The following is a 12577-nucleotide window of genomic DNA, read 5'->3' as shown; positions in this document are numbered from 1 at the left end:
TAAAGGTAGATGAGATGGTTACAAATACTTACTTCTATTTGAGAGGCCTATGTTCAACACCCTCCAACCTCATTTTCTTTTAAAAAGTTTTTATTTATTTTAATTTTATTTTTCAATAATTATAAAAACATGTTACCATTATTAATTAACTTAAATGGATTTCTGATATTTGTGGTACTTGTCTTGCTAGGATGACTAGTATCACTTAGCTTGTTTTTTTTGTTGTGCTCCGGGGTTTTGTCCCCTCCATTAAGATCAAAAAAAAAACTTAAATGGATTCTTTATTTTTATTTTAATAACACTTTTGAATTCATTTTTAATATGCCTTTATCATTAAAAAAAGTAAACATATTTAATATTCATTTTTATTATGTCTTTACCATTAAAAAAAATAAATATGTTTAATTTTCTATTAGTTCAATGCTAGTTTCTACAAAATAATAACATTTTTACAGTTTTCGCGTTGGAGACTTTTAAAATGTACCGTCAATCGCATGGTTAAAATTAGCACCCCCAAATTATTATGTTAAAAATTATTAAATTTTACGTGATATAATATTTTTAACGTTATAAAAATTTATTATTAAATATTTAAACCCTTGCATAGTTTGGGTTCTAGTTCCGCCACTGATTCTAAAAATATTACAAAAATATAAAAATAAAAACTCTAATTCTCCTCTCCCTCAAAGTTCCCCTTATAGTCTCTAAAAAAACTCTTAAACTGTATTTTATTTTGGAAGATGAAAATGAAATTTTATGTTACTTTTTTCTTCCTATCTATGTTTTTGTTACCCTCATATTCTCATTTGAGTTTTCGGTATTTCTGCATTTTCACGTTATTTGCAATTCATATCTCTCAAAAGATTTTGTTATGTTTGATTTGCATCTATCATTCATATTTCTTTTTTCTTTTATATGTTTTCAAGTTCAACATAAGTAGAAATAGTTTATCTAGACAATTCATGACCAGTGCAACATAGGTCATCATTAGATCTAAGTAATCAGTGATGAAAGCCTATATAAAAGGTCGCCGCAGAAATTTAAAAGAATGTTTCGGGACGAAAAATTCTATAAGTCTAGAATCAATTCATTGTAATCGAGTGTTTGAGTTCGAATAGGGCTTAAAATATTCATGAGATGTATAATATTTATCACGACCATTCCGACGCAACTGAATGTACCCAAATTTGGATGCATAATGAGAAAGTTATGCTATGTGGAAGTTTTGGTTTAATAAACTATATTCAAAAGTTGAATTTTGATCGGAGTCTATTCAAGCCCTAAGAATCTATGAGATGTGTAGTACTCGATGAGAACATTGAAACGCAATTGACTAGGTTGGATTCGGATCTGTAATGAGCAAGTTACACTCCTAAGAAGTTAGGACGAACGTTGGCTTTAGTAAGACGTTGACCGTTTCTATAATTACTTTTCAACATTAAAAGTCATCACGTAGTTGTAAAGTCTTTCGCTACAAACCCAATCGGACTGAACAAGCCCGAATAGGACTTTCAATTCACAAGTTAGGGCTTGCGAAAGTTCTCACAACGATATAAACTCTTCCCCACATTCCTCGGGCAGCGTACACGCGATCACATATGAGACTCGTTCCATGACCCTCAGAACATTGTCTTGTTTGTCTTTGGGACCGTCTATAGGAGGTCCCATAGTGAGGATGCAGGACAAATCATGACCATGTTAGGTGGTCCCATAGGGCCAATCTCGGGATGAACCGGGACCGCGGATAAGCGTTCTGATCAGCCACGGGACTGCATAGATGTGGTCTTGCTCGTTAAAAAAAAAATTCACAAATCATATTTGTTTAGATCTAATTATGTGTTTTTAACGGATTTGGAGTAATTTTTTACTCCAAATTTTAATTAAGTTGTTAAGTTCTTAGCTTTTCTTTTTTAAAAAAAGTTCTTAGCTTTTAATTCAATTTCATATTAATTAGGAATCTATACTATAAATAATACTGTAAGTAGAGAAAAATAAAGAGAAGTATTTTGGAGCTGTTGTGGCTATGGCAACGATGCTAGTGGTATTAATTATCATTATATCAAATACTTAAAATGAGTATTAATTATCATTATAGCGGTTGTGGCTATGGCAACCATGCTAGTGGTTGGAGGAAGTGACATGGTCTCAGATCGGAAGCTTTGATAACATGAAAAATGATGCAACAATTGATTGTATAGATAGAATCATAGGCATATATTTAACTCTCTCTGTTCCATAATATTTGTCTTTTAAGGTTAAAGCACACGAATTAAGAAATGCAATTAATGTTAACTAAAAGACTTTGTTACCCTTGTATTAATTGCACCAATTAATTTGTATCTATTCCTAAAGTAAAAAGGCAACTTAGATAAGGGTATAATTGGTAAAACATCAATTAATGTACATTGATTGTATCAAAACGTCAAACATTATGGAACAAAAAAATTTCTCTAGAAAGACAAATATTATGGAACGGAGGAAGTAGCTTACAATGTAACAATTTGGTCTAATACCATGTAGATTTTACCCGCTTTAACTCAAATTCAATACCTTATAGGCCTTTATAATGCATATACGTATATTAGAAATCAACCTTACTAATAAACCTTAGTCACTCTCTTCATTTTCGATTTGGGGTTCAGTTCACTCTTGCTCGTATCGCCACCCTTAAATCCGCTTCATGCTCGCACTTTTTATCCTATAGTACCTGGGGCGGAGCCAGCCCAGTGCCCGGGGGAGCCCGAGCCCCCCCCCCCCCCCCCCCCCCCCCCCCCCCCCCCTCCGGCCATCGGCTCCACACTTGAGTATCCGTAGTTTCGCCTCTCGTAGCCCCCCCTAATATTGGTCTATATAGACTCTATGTAGTAATGTTTCATTGTTTAAAGGTAGATGAGATGATTAAAGATATTTTTTTTTAAAGGTCTTAAGTTCAATTCCCCCCAAACTCAATTTATTTTAGAAAGTGTTTATTTATTTGAATTTTATTTTTCAATTAATTTATTTATTTATTTTCATAACACTTTTGAATTCATTTTTATTATGGCTTTTCCATTAAAAAAATTAATTTCTTATTTTTGAGACTCAAACAACTTAATTTCTAAATTAAATTTTAAAATTTTAAAATTAAAAATAAAAAAATGTAAAAGTGTTATAATTTTTTAGAAACTAGCATTGAACTAATAAAAAAATTTAAATATGTTTAATTTTTTTACATTGAACACTTTTAATATTTTAACTTACAATGTAACAACTTGGAGTTTGAAAAATTACCCCTAACCACACGTCTAAAATTAGCCTCCAATTCTAATTTCCTGGCTCCAATTAGCCTCCAACTCTAATTTCCTGGCTCCACTACTGTATTCAGTACCATCCATTCTAGTTCAGGTGGTTAAAGACAAGCGTTCCAACTCTAATTTCCTGGCTCCACTACTGTATTCAGTACCATCCATTCTAGTTCAGGTGGTTAAAGACAAGCGTACCCTAATTGTATGACCCTAATTGTATGACCTCCCTTATATGAGTGGATCTCTACATATACAAAGATATTACTATATCTATAATATTGTATTAGTGAGTAGAGTGAGAAATATCCCACACTTACCTAAATGACCCTTTACTTCTAGAACTAACTAGAAATGAAATACTGAACATAAGTCAGAAATTGATCATAATCAGAATAATTAAGACTCAACTTTTGAGTATTTCAATGGCTTTACTTTTGGCTGCTGAGAAATGTCCTGATCATCTTTGAATTGTCACACATCATACTTAAATATTAGTATCATCTTAATGAACTTAATTATACGGCAAGCAATTATAAATACCATAATCATCTAAACTTTCAACAACAAAATAAATAAATAAATCCGGTCATCCTTATTTATTATCTCTGCACAATAATTCATTACCAAAAGTATAATATTAATTGATTTTGCTACCCCTAATTAATAAATGCTAAGATATTAATGGTTAGGGTGAAAATCACATTGAATAAAACAGTTCGTTTATGCCATGTGTAACTTAATTAGAGTAGAAGAATATGAAAATACTTGAAAATTTGACTAAGAAATTCAAAAAAAAAAAAAAAAATTCTGGGTTTAATGCGTAAAACTAAAATTGCAAACCATATTAATATGAATAGGACTTGAAGGAGACCAAAAATAATTTTGACTGAATTTATAATGGAAGCTGAACTAAAAATTGCAGAATTTTGAGGGAATGACAAGTCATAATATATATTCTACCAAATGTCAAATTTCTTTCTAGTAGCTTCACATTTTTCCATTTCATATCTAGCTAGTTAGAATTTTATTTTTCTGAAATTTTATATTTTTTTTAAAGAAAACAAAATAATTAAAAGGTCCACACGGTTTTAATTAGGGGCTGAAGGTCTTTGAAATATAAATATATATCCCACTGAGACCGTTAGTAAAGGAAAAAACGATGAGGAAAAAAAGGAATTCTGATTACAGCTATTTTCAGATTTATAATTATTTTTTCCAGAAAGATGAAAAAAGGAATTCTAATAATTATATGAAAACATATGATCTTGTGCTAAGAGAATAATTTACAATTTAAAATTAAGATGAGAAAATATTATAAATACTTACATTTTGTTAAAAGAAACAATAATAATTAATCTGCAAGTTGGCTATAATCTAATAAAAATTTGTCCTAAATTGATCAACAAATGCAAATTCTATTCCAATTGATAAAATTAACGATCGTTCTTGGAATACATTTGATTTAATTGTTGTTTGTTATTTTCTATATTGTTGATAGACAGTAAATATTAATTAATTTTTATATTACAAGTAGCTGTTTCGAAATCTATTTAAACTTAAAAATAAAAAAAAAAGTTTCCAACAATGAAAACAAACAGTGACAACTCTCTCAAACTATATATGTACCCCCATCTTAGAAAAATTCTATTTATATTTCAATATTGAATAAAAAATATGTACATTTTATTATGGGTATAAAAGAATCTATGAGAAAATATATAATATGAATAGATATATATTCGTATGATGCAATGGTGCATGAAACAGTTACGTAGAATATGGATAAAATAATAATAATGGATAAATGGTGAGTTGTTAGGTTATGGGAGAATGGGATACAGAAGACATGCATGAGAGGAGATATTCTCCTTATAGTACAATGTTCTTCCCACTGACATATACATTTCCATTATACAATACATAAAGTTCCATGCATTATTATTATTAGGCTTAATACATACCCAGTCCTCCGAACTTGTCCCTTTTTTTTATTTTACCCCCTAAACTTAAAGGACAACCTATTGATCCCCTAAACTTCCAAAAAACCATCCAATTTACCCCTCATCTCCGACGTGGCGCTGACCTGGCAAAATACAAAGCTGCAATAATCCAAGCGCCACGTCGGAGAGCAGTGGTAAATTGGGTGGTTTTTTGGAAGTTTAGGGGGTCAATAGGTTGTCCCTTAAGTTTAGGGGGTAAAATGAAAAAAAAAAGGACAAGTTCGGGGGGTTGCGTATGTTAAGTCTTATTATTATTATGGACAATTACAAAACTAGCACATTTTAAGGGGTTAGTTTTCTTTTCTAACTACTTTTGACTCACCAAAACTAACACATTTCATTAACTAAATTCCAACCTTACCTTCATCTCTAACACTCCGCTCCCCGCTCTTTAACATTTGAACTTCCATCTCTCTAACCTAACACCTCTCTCTAACTTTCCGGCGATTCATTGCCCGATTATGTACATTTCATCCGGCGAATCTCTGTTACTTCGAGTGGACATGGCGAGAACACGAAGCTCAGACAACGAATCGAATTCAGAAGGAAGGACGAAAAAGAGGGTAAATAACTTGACTTTACATTTGCGATTCTCTCTTGTATTGTATGTACATTTGTTGGGTTTTAGAAGGAATTTTTCGTTTCGTTTCGTTTACTTCTTTTGGTGTTAGGCTTTATCTGGGTTCGTCTGGTGTTAGGAAGTCATTCAGTTTGGTTGAAATGCGTTGATATGTATGTTCTATCGGCAACCTAATTGCAGATAATATCCATATCGTCGAGCACACTGTCGATAGAACATTCATATCGACCATCGACATTGTCGATAGAACATACATATCGACGATATAATGTCGATATAACATTTATATCGACGACCTGATTGTCGATAACTCTCTTATTTTAGCATACATTAGCTCATTCTAGCTCAACGTTATAATTAGCTTAATTGTATGTTCCCTGATGATATGTCTACAATAAATTTCAGCATGATCGTGTAGACAAGAGGAAGAGAGATGAGCATGGCTCTCCTTCGAAGAAGAAAGCCAAGAAGAAATCTGAATATAAATACAAAAAAGCATTTGGAACGGAAAGCGTCATCACAGTTAGGTGTAACCTAGACGCAGCAAAACACATAAAGGAGTTTTTAACCCCAAACCAAGTAAATCTATTTAGGAAGAGTTGCTTCGGGCAGTATTTGGAGATGACCAATACAGTATTTGCAGGAGTCCTCTGTCATACCCTTTTAACAAGGGAGATCATATGTGAAGACCTCAAACTCAGGGAGCTTTGCTTCAAAGTTAGAGGTGTTGAGTTGAGAGTTGGGGATTGGGAGTTTGGACTCCTAAGTGGGTTACGGTTTGGAGACATGGAAGCATTTAGGGAAAGGTTTAGTGCGCTAAATAAACCGGACAGATTCAGGAAGAAGTTTTTTTCATGCAACCCTACACCAACCTTTAAAGACGTGGACACAATTATGCAGCAAACTGTTTGGAAGAATGAATCTAATCAGGATGCAGTTTCATTTGCCATGTTGTACTTTGTGATTGGTTGTGTGTTGGATAACACTGCCGCAAAACAAGCTCTTCCTTGGGTGTTGGAACTTGCTGAATTTCCAACATTGTTTAACGAGTTCCCGTGGGGTGTTTTGGCCTGGGATGTGACCTACAGGTCTCTTGTTAATGGGATAATTGGTGGAAAAGACCGAATTGATCAATTGGTCGCTAAAAGGATCATTTGAAGACTAACCGTGTCTCATACAACCTATATGGTTTTGCACACGTATTTCAGGTATGATGTGTGTATATTCTGTATAATAGGAATGTTGGTAATAGGCATAAATAATGAATTGGAACTTTGTTGCAGGCTTGGTTGTTCGAAGTATGGGATGCCACCAACGCATGGTATGAGAAGAAAGGCACTCGCATCCCACGATGGAAAAAGATCGGTATCGCTAAATTGCCCAAAGTTCTAGCCATTTTTCATGTAAGTTGACCAATCATTGTGCCTATATGTGTCACTATTATGCTATACATCTGACTGACTTGTTTATTTGTACATTTGTATTTTTAGTCGGGTATAAAACCAAATGCCACGCAACTTATAGCTGAAGACATGGAGAAAGAAAGCTCGTGGTATCAACATCTAGTAAACCATGTGGATGGTCTGCCGTGTAATTATGACCAAGTGTTTACCGATTTGGAAAAGGGGCAAGAGGAGGAAAAGGGGCAAGAGAAGGAAAAAGGGGAAAGAGGTGGAAAAAGAGCAAGAGGTGGAAGAGGATGAAGGCATGGAAAGGGAAGGACAGGAGGAATTGGGTACATATGAAGGAGGAGAGTTTGATGTGGAGGATGACAGCGAATCTGAGACTGATAATGATGAAAATGCCTTCATTGTCTCTCCTAGAGTACCTGTCCAGAAGAAGAAACAATCTGGTCTGGAACGACTACTGAGGAGGATGTTTGTTGAGCACGAGAAGAAAATGAATGACAAGTTTGCTGAGCAAGAGAGGATAATAACCGAACAGTTTGGTCAACAGGAGAGTAAAATGAATGACCCGTTGGCTGCCTTTGTAAATAGATTGTCCGTTGTAGAACGTGATGTGCAGGAACTGAAGTCACAACGGGATGTGGAACGTGGGATGTACAGGGGGGAGGTTCATATGTATGATATGGATGAGCATGCAAATGAGATGGAGGAGAGGGAGAAGAAAGAGCAGGAGGAGAGGGAGAAGAAAGAGTATGAGGATAGGGAGAAGAAAGAGCAGGATGAGAGGGAGAAGAAAGAGCATGAGGATAGGGAGAAGAAAGAGCATGATGAGAGGGGGAAGAAAGAGCAACAACAGAAGGAGAGTGAAATTGTTCATACAACTTCTGTTATAATGATTGATGTAAGTTTGTTTTTCATGTTTAACCCGGTTCTTTTAACATATAATAATGATATAAGACTGTGTTTCTACTTGGTGTTTTAACAGGATGAGAGCCATGATGGCCATGATGCTGACATAGATCATGGATAGCTTACTCTTCTGATTAACCAGGTTGTCCAATCATCTTTACCTACGCATGAAGACAAAGGAGAAATAGAAGATTTGACTATTGAGGTTAAACATGAGGAGGAATGGAAGGGAAAAAGAGGAGGAAGAGGAGGTGGAAGAGGAAGAAGAGGGGGAGTAAGGGATACAGGAGGAAGGGATGCAGGAGGAAGGGATGGACGAGGAGGAAGAAGAGGGAGAGGAAGGGATGGAAACAGTAAGGAGGAACTTGAAGTTAAAGGGAGACCCAAACGAGAAAAGAAACCTGGGAAAGACGTTCAGTCACCATTCACTGATCCTCGGATGGCTTATCATTTTGCTGATGATGATGACCAGTACCCCGTAGAACAACACGATAGTCGAGATCGTATAAAAGGACACCTCCTACAGGCCTATGATGACTGGAAGAAGAATACGCCCCGTGATGTGGTGAGGCAGTTAGGCGGAACCGAATGGGGACATACTGTAACGTGGTTTGAAGAAGCAGAAACAACTGGAAAGTACATAGACAACCAAGTAAGATATTGCTCACTTTGTACGTTTTGGTGTATATTATTCACTTGAATGATGCGTCGATATACCATCATATCGACGCATCACATTGAATGATGCATCGATATACCATTCATATCGGCGTATTATAGCCATGTGGGTCCTTACTAATATGTGTCTATACCTATTGTTGTATGTGTTACAGCTTGTAAATGCATTTTTGTGGTTATTGAACGGAAAAAAACGTCCATCGGAGTCAGGATTGGACTGTCATCGACTCAAATTTCTTTGGATTCATGGAAATGGCAAATATAACCAAGAATTATGACAAACTCGGAAAATGGGATCAAGCCAATTTGTTTGTACAACGAATCAATGGGAGTGAACAGTTTCGAAGTCGCCCTTGGTATGAGGTTAAACATGTGCTAATACCTATCAACTATAAAGGGGAACATTGGTTACTCGGGGTGTTCTACGTGGAAGAAATGAGGATGGAGTTCTATGATAGTCTGGAGTCAAATGCATCCAAAGAATCAATAGACAAATGGCTAGAACCCCGGTTTTGTATTATGACAAGAGCAATGGAAGAGGCTGACTATTGGAAGAAAAGTGGGAGGCCTGATAACGGTAATCGATTGATAAAGTGGGAGAGGGCTCCCGGCTGCCCACAACAGCTGCGCAAGTCCAATGATTGCGGTGTCTTCCTATGCATTTTTGCTCAGCATTATGTTGAAAAAGGGCCATTATGTACGGATTATGGCTTCTCCGGGTCTGATGGACGTTTCTATCGGTTGCGCATGTGCTTAGAACTCTTCAACCAACGCTTGTTCAACCAGAATGATCCTATTACAAGGGCTAATTTGCTTGGATTGTAAGAGTTTGTAAATTATGAATGTAAACTGTTATTGTTGATAAACATGTCTTGTTGATAGACTGTTATTGTAAATTATGAATGTATACTTTTATTGTTGATAAACATGTCTTGTTGATAAAATATTATTGTTGGTAAACTTTTATAGTTGGTAACTTTTATTGTCGATATTAAACCCATATAGTCGTTATTAAACCAATATCGACGATCTATTGTCGATGTTAAACCCATATCGGCATATATATAGTCCATGTTAACCCCATACAGGCGATATTAAACCAATATCGGCGTGTATGTAGTCGATATTAAACCAATATCGACGACCTATTGTCGATATTGGATTAATATCGGCGTGTATATAATCCAATATCGGCGTGTATGTAGTCATTGTTTACTCCTGATTCAAAAGACATAAAATCTCATTCACAAATTACCATGGCAACAAATACATAAAATCTCATTCATAAATTATCAATACAAAGTATAATAGAGTACATTATTTTCCAGCTGAGTTTTTAGAGCAGCTTGCTTCACTCGATATTGTAGGTGGAAGCCGTGATGGCACTCGTAACATACTAGTACAATTCGCTCGATTATGACCAGTATTCTCGCACCTCGTGCATCTTGTTGGAGTTACCTCCTCGCCCCTCGATGGTATTCAGTTTTGACTTCTCAGACGTCCCACTCTAGGTGCAGCCTTTTTAGGAGGAAGCACCCTCTTAGGAGTCTCACAAACTTTCCATTCAGACTGGTGGCCTAGTGGATGTATGGGCTCAATGTATGACAATCGTACAGTCTCATTTTTTTAGTAACGATGCACCCACGCATATGCATTCTCTAATCGATGCATTGATGCAATCTTACATACGTGTCTGCATGGAAACTGTGACAATTGCCATTTCCTACACGTGCATGTTCCCGCTCGCAAATTCACTATTCCACCCTTACCTCGATCGCCGATTTCAAAATTATGAGCATCTATGGGCTTATAGGAACAACGAACTGACTTATTGACATGTTTATGCATCTTCTTGTTATAAAATGTGGACAAATATGTCTCCCGTTCTCCTGCAAAAACATTTTTCATGTATTAGCATATAGGAATTCTTAGTACCTTATACTAGAAATAAGGTCCCAACATCAAACCTGCTTTTGTGCGTCTTTCATGAAACCATGCTTGGAGGATTGTCCTTATATACTCAACCAACAATGTGATCGGTAAACGTCTACCATCTCCCATTCTAGCGTTGAATGATTCTGATATGTTTGTCGTCATAATGTTATACCGATGTGCGCAAAAGTACGCACGTGTCCATTTCTCTCTTCGAGCTTCCTCTAGGTAGTCCGCTGCCCCTGGGCATATACTACAAAGTCTGGCGAATCTTTCCTCAAAATCAGAGGTCCGCCAGGCTTTGGCAACTTGCCAATACGCTATGTCTAACTTTTTTCCACCCCCAAATTTAGCCTTCACATTCTGTTTTAAATGCTGAGCACAACTTCCATGTACAGCATTTAGATACACCATATTGACTGCATAATCAATGCTCTTATTCCGGTCTGATATTATGACTAGGTCTTCAACATCACCAATACATTCCTTCAACCTGGTGAAGAAATAAGCCCATGATTCATTACATTCATTCGGACCAATTCCGAATGCGAGTGGATAAATTTGATTATTACCATCCTTTCCAACTGCAACATAAAGTACCCCGCCATATTTGACTTTTAAGTGTGTTCCATCTACACATATAACGGGCCGAATATGTGCGTTAAAACCCCGAATTGAAGCACCCATAGCCATGAAGAAGAATTTAAAATGGTGTTCATCGTCAGTTTCAATATGTGTCACAGTACCTGGATTAACAAATTTCAATGTCTCACAATAGTCAGGTAACAACATGTACGATTCTTCAGGTGAACCACTTGTGCTATCTACCGCCCAACATCTTGCTCTCCAAGCTTGCATATAGGATAGGTTGATTGAAAACATTTTTTCAATCTCCCAAATGATGTGACTAGGACGGTACACCCGATTCTCCATATCTAACTTCTCACTAAGTATGATACCTGCGATTCGTTTCCCCGCTTGCCTATGATGCGGCAATAGTTGTCCACCCCTATCGCAAGTGTGACTGTCCATACTGTCAATTCTTCGGAGCATGAACATATCTGAACTTAGTATGACTCCACCTCTGGCCCGCCACTTGCATGTGTCAACATGTTTGCATCGGACCTCAAACAAAGACTTAGTTGATCTGTGCACCTTCCATTCGAACATATTATCAATTGAATATCTCCCAAGTGCATCTTGCAGTTCTCGTTTGCTTTTGAACATATCATGCGCCTTCAAATTACCATCCCCTGAAGATTCTGTAGTTTTCATCAGAATGTCCATCTCCTCTGGTACTTGTGGAACATATCGAAATGGATCTGTTCTCCTTCTCATTATTGCTTGATCATCAATCTCATTCAAACTTGGTTGAACATTGTCAATCAATGGTTCTGGAACGGATCTTTGGCGATCATCGTTATCATAGACGTGATCATCATTGTCATATCCATTGTAATCGTTATCATATCCATGATCATCATTATCACAGCCATTACCATATCCTTGCTCATCCCCGTTCACTACATTCTCATACCCACAATTGTGATCCAATGTAATATCGTCTAGCCCAAGAGGAGATTGGGTATATGGATTCATGACATGTTTTGCCGGAGCACGAGTCTCAATTGCTATGTTGGGAACACAAGAACTTATTCTGGTTGCCTCTACTTCAGCAACACTTGGTCGTCTTACTTCAGCAACATTTGGTTGTCTTACTTCGGCAACACTTCGTCGTCTTATTTCCGCAACATTTGGTCACCGTACTTCAGCAACAATTGGTCGCCT

This window comes from Euphorbia lathyris, chromosome 3 (assembly GCF_963576675.1).
Source record: "Euphorbia lathyris chromosome 3, ddEupLath1.1, whole genome shotgun sequence".
Classification (NCBI taxonomy): Eukaryota; Viridiplantae; Streptophyta; class Magnoliopsida; order Malpighiales; family Euphorbiaceae; genus Euphorbia; species Euphorbia lathyris.
Note: the sequence above shows the minus strand (reverse complement) of the source record.